Source organism: Gymnoscopelus microlampas (genome assembly GCF_963454915.1).
Source record: "Gymnoscopelus microlampas genome assembly, chromosome: 23".
In the NCBI taxonomy this organism is placed as follows: Eukaryota; Metazoa; Chordata; class Actinopteri; order Myctophiformes; family Myctophidae; genus Gymnoscopelus; species Gymnoscopelus microlampas.
The window spans coordinates 1,367,496-1,373,588 of NC_139960.1; positions in this window are offsets into that span (position 1 = coordinate 1,367,496).

Below are 6,093 nucleotides of genomic sequence, written 5' to 3' on the forward strand. Positions count from 1 at the left end.
ATAAAGTTTGAATTGGATTAACCATGTCTCAGATACTGTAATTACACCAGGTTGTAGCCTGGGGTCATCGGGTGTTTCGGGTCTCGCAACAACGTACACCCTCGCCCAGGTGACCCAGCCGGGGTTGATCAAGCCCCGACTTACGTCCCAGTAGCTACCCACGGTCAGTCCTCTTAGGGAAAGACAGGGCCACTCAGTCCGCTTCTCCGGAACTACTCTGCCGGGACTCGGGGAGGCTCTGGCACGTGGAGGGACTAGGCTCTGTGGGTTGTCTCCTGGTCGGGCTCCTCCTTCGTCTCACCAGGTCCAGGACCTGAGCGCTTCTAATGTTCACATGTCTAACATGTAGACCTTTCATGGTATTAATCATAAACAAGTAAGGCTAAAGGAATGTCCATCATGAATTACATGAGAAGAAACATTGGACAGGGCTGAGAGAGCAGCAAACGGGAGAGCAGCACACATACACAGACACACACACACACACGCACGCTCGCGCACACACAAAACGAGAATAAAGACAGAAAATAAAGACATAGCGAAGCAAAACAATGTGGAGCAGCAGAGCTCAGTCTGCAAATAAAATATTTCAGGGGATACAACTGGAACAATAAAACCCTTTATATACTGCCGTTATATACTGTACATCAGTACAGCCATTGTACAGTTTACAAAACCATTTGAATTTTTTACATGAATGCGATCAATTTTAACATTATTATTGAGAGTAAAATGGTTAAATAAATACAGGGATTTTTTTTTGTGTGAACGCTTGTGCACGCGTGAAAACCCCCCCCAAAAAAACACTTCCGATCCCTCACACAGCAGCACTCACATATCAGCGCTCACACACCAGGTCTCGTCTGCCAGTCCGCAGCTGGGTGCTCCTCGAAAAAACTGTTTATGGATAAAACTTTGCTGTCAGCGGCGGACTGGGAACAGAAAGTGGCCCGGGCGTTTTGTGACCGGACCGGCCCACCACCGTTGGGGGTGACTCAGTAATTATGATTTTATGAATGAATGAATTCTTATTTTTTTCCCCTCAAAAGGTTAAGTCAGGTGTGGCAAAGGAACCCAAAGTTCTGCTTGTGGTGAGGCAGACTGTAGGGAAAAAACTCATCTGTAAATAAATCTATATTAAGTTTTTATCACCTGAAGACGGACTGCCTCAGGACTTGTTTCCCTACAGTCTGCCTCACCACAAGCAGCACTTTGTTCCTTTGGTTCTATGCAGTGGTGGAAAAAGTACTCACATTAAGTAGTAAAAAGTCCGGAATTCAAAATATACTTGAGTAAAAGTGCAAATGGTATCAAAATGTCCTCCTTAAAGTACCAAAAGTAGAAAGTACTCAGTATATGCAGAATGTCCCATTTCACAAGTTTACAAATGGTATGAAATCTTTTGAAAATAGCAGATCTACAAGCTCACAATGTGTCGCAACGTGATGCAGCGTGAGCTTGTAGATCAGCTATTTTCAAATGGCCCAAATGTACTGTATATAGGGCTGAAGTGGTTCATGTATGTTTCGTAAAAATAATCAAAATCTACAAAGTATAACTAGTAACTAAAGTTTTCAAATAATTGTAGTGGAGTAAAAGTACAATATTAGCCTCTGAGATGTAGTGGAGTAGAAGTAAAAGTACTGAAGATTGGAAATAATCTGGTAGAGTAAAAATACCTCAAAACTGTACTTACGTACAGTGCTTGAGTAAATGCACTTAGTTACTTTACACCATGGTATACCTGTTCACCTTTTTTTGAGCCACTGTGATTGAACCCAGGAAGCCCTTCCTTTTGCTGTAACCCATTTAGACACGGAACCTCTATACGTAACTATGCCTTTCAATCCCGCATAATCAAGAGTTTTAGCCTGCATAATGCACGCACACACGCACGCACGCACGCACGCGCACACACACACACACACACACACACACACAGTTAGCCAATACCCACCAGATTATCATCAGAGTCTGAATGTGGTCAAAGATGATCCATTTATCTTTTTCTTTGTTGGCATGCTTTCAGGTAAACACAGATAGCTTTAGTTTGACAGGATAATGTGCATTTAAAATGCTAATTAATGGACTTTACTCCAAAGACCTTTCATTTATCAAATAAGCTTAACTGTAGGCCTAAAGCTGATCACTGTATTCCTGTACTTATTTTCTTATTTTCCTTTTACCATGTGGGTTCTGTACAGCATTATAAAAACAAATAATAATAAAAAGCACTGTGTTTTTATGACCTAAAGTGTCATTAAATGAAAATACAGGCACCTCTACATTACCACAGCATGTCAATGTCAGTTTGGCTGCAACGTCACATACTATTTGAAAATGGCTGATCTACAAGCTCACAACGCGTCGCATCGTAGATCTGCTATTTTCAAACATTTTAGTACTTTTACTTTTGGTACTTTAAGCACATTTTGATACCAACACTTTTGTAAACATTGTACACCCGTTCAAATGGGGTAAAATACACTCACAGTTACATAGCGGTTGAGGAGAACTCCTAACTCCTATAGACCAGAGCTAGGATATATAACTCTATGGGATATGCACATACAATTCAACAGGCTAAATATGAGTATGCCTACTTCTTCTACCACTGAATATGACAATGACAATCAGCAGCCTGGTCTGAGCATTGTTGACCCTCATAACCACAATACCATTCACCACAGACTGAAATGAACAGTGGTGGACAAAGTATTTTTACTTAAGTAAAAGTATCAATACTTCAATGTAGAAACACTCTGTTACAAGTAAAAGTCCAGATTCCAAATTGGAATGGAACGGTACACTTCTGAACCTATATACATCTTACATCACTTTACACTTTATTTGGGGAAAAACGTGATATGGTCTTAAAATCAAGAAATACTTCCTGATTGCAGATCGGCATGGAGGACATCTGTCTTACAGCACTTTTTTTTTGAGCCACTGTGATTGAACCCAGGCAGCCCTTCCTTTTGCTGTGACCCATTTAGACAGGGAACCTCTAAACGTACTGTAACTATACCTTTCAATCCCGCATAATCAAGAGTTTTAGCCCGCATAATCAAGAGTTTTAGCCCGCATAATCAAGGATTTTTGCCCGCGTTTTTCAAGAATAGCAAAATACAGGTTTTGAAATGTTTGAATAAATATAGAAAAACTTAGAAAACTTAGGTCAGGATTTAGAAGGCATGCAGGCAGGCAGGCAGGCAGGCAGGCAGGCAGGCAGGCAGGCAGGCAGGCACGCACGCACGCACGCACGCACGCACGCACGCACACACACACACACACACACACACACACACACACACACACACACACACAGTTAGCCAATATCCATCAGATTATCATTAGAGTCTGAATGTGGTCAAAGATGATCCATTTATCTTTTTCTTTGTTGGCATGCTTTCAGGTAGCTTTAGCACAGATAGCTTTAGCTTGACAGGATAATGTGCATTTAAAATGCTAATTAATGGACTTTACTCTAAAAAAAACTTGTATTTATCAAATAAGCTTAACTAGGCCTAAAGCTGATCACTGTATTCCTGTACAACTTATTTTCTTTTTACCATGTGGGTTCTGTACAGCATTATAAAAACAAATAATAATAAAAAAAACAGTTTTAATCCGTTTTTTTATTACCTAAAGTGTCATTAAATGAAAATACTGAGATTCAGCAGCCTGGTCTGAGCATTGTTGACCCTCATAACCCAGTACCATTCACCACAGACTGAAATGAACAGTGGTGGACAAAGTATTTTTACTTAAGTAAAAGTATCAATACTACAATGTAGAAACACTCTGTTACAAGTAAAAGTCCAGAATTCCAAATTCCAAATTGGTTGAAATCTGTAAACTAAATGGAAATCAAATGTACTGTTCGACATGGAGGTACAGTTGACTGCAGTTAGAAACAGAATTTAAAACAGTTTGGAACAAAATATAAAATTAAAGTTTTAGCCCTGTATGTCACAAGGTATTGGGGGGTCCATGAATGGCTCACATTCACCACCTAAAAGCTCTAAAGTGAAACACACAAGACAAAGCACATTAGAAATTATAAATCAAATTTAAATCAAATATTCACCATATTTCCTCCTCTTGACACTCACAAAAGTGTGTGTCAGAGAATGAATTAGCTGAAAACAATTAGCTAGAAAAACAAAATGAAACAGAAAACCAAGGAGAAAAAAATAAAAAAATAATAATAAAATTAAAATGTTTAAAATTGACCCTGTAACTACGTTGTTGTGTACATACAGTACAAGGAATCACTACCATTATGTAATAATTTAGCAGTGAAAAGGAGGGGCAGCGTGTCACCTATACAGATATAATATAAAGCAAAAATACTGAGCATACAGGCACCCACACTATTGCATTTTACATATATTTTTGTCTAAAAAAATGTGTTCCTTTCCTGAAGATTATTTCATTTTGAATTATGGCATCTACTACCTTCTACTACCTACAGTCAACTATTGAGGACAAAAATAATCTGTTTTACTGACAGTGCTTTCGAAAGACAAGCGAAGGACTTGTGCGATCGTTTCAAAACTAAAGGTTACAGTGACAAATTGCTGAGTGTTAATGTACAGAGAGCTGGAGAGAAAGAGAGGTCTAGCTTATTAACTCCTAAGCCTGCTTGTGCAGGGGAGTCCAAGATAGTTTTGTCCACAACCTATTCCCCCTTTGTGCATTGACATTAAGAATTCTGTTAAAAAATATTGGTATGTGTTATCGAGTGATCCTAATGTGGGTCATGTTTTCAAGGAGCCCCCCATCTTTGAGCACAAACGTGCCAAAAATGTTAGGGACTCTTTAGTGAGGGATGACTGTCATGTTCCACCTCAACATTTTATGTCCAATTTGCCTACGGGCAACTTCCCGTGTTTTAACTGTGTTCATTGCAATGCAATGATCAGAGGTAATCATGTATTACATCCACATTCAGGAAAACAAATTGATGTTAAAAGCATCATTACCTATAAAACTAAGTTTGTGGTCTATCTGCTAAAATGCCCTTGTGGCCTTTGTTATGTGGGTAAAACCAAAAGAGAACTTAAAGATAGAATTTCAGAACATTAAAGTAATATTAGGAACAAGGATGAATGTCTAGCCTGTGGCTAGACATTTTAATGCGGTGGGACATGAAGTCTGTTCTTTAAGGTTTCAGGGTATCGTGAAAAACTTCTATTACAACGAGAGGCATGGTGGATACACTCTCTCCAAACAGAACACCCTAAAGGTCTAAATGAAGAACTTTTACTTGTTTCTTGTAGAATGTATTGTGTTTAAAACAGACAGAGTATACCACTATAGAGTGAAATGGGTTATCTTTTCAGAGCAATGAATTGATGATGTGACAAATAAGTGGTTAATGCCTCTCATTGTGAGTGACACTATGTATACTTCGGTATTTAAAAAAAAAATGTTTTGCAGTCTTTTTTTACAAATGTGTAATTCTTTAATGAAATCTGAGTCTGTCTTTATGAAGGGGTGCTGAGGGACTCGCACAGACAGAGGTTTAAAAACACATGTTTACTATACTGCTAAACACATGATTGTGTTTTTTCTATGTATTTTTCTGTATATGTATTTTCTCTTTTTTATGGTGACCCTCTTGATAAAAAGTGACGTTCTCATTTTGTTGTTGCGTGGCACCAAGGTCTCTTTATAAGTGACACAAAAACAGTGTTTTGTCATTATACGCTGAGGAAGGCCTGTGGGCCGAAACGTCCGTTTGATGCTGCTGCTGGGGAGCTATGACCTAAAATAAATAAGAGCCTAAATGGACTTAAGTGAGTGCTGGTATTCTTTTCTGTGTCAATGAGGCCCCTTTGAATTGAATTGAATTGATTTGAACTGAGAGAGAGAGAGAGATACAGTAACCCTTTGATCAAGCTGATTGTCAGAGAACTGTAAATGACTGAATCAGCTGAAAAGGTTTTTGATCAGGCTGTTTATCAAAGAACTGTAAATGATTGAATGAAAGAGACAGAGAGAGCAGCACATACAGTATAAATAGTACATCATGAACCTCAGTTCATACATTGAGGCTTGAGGACTCGACCGAACGGGTGAGCTGTT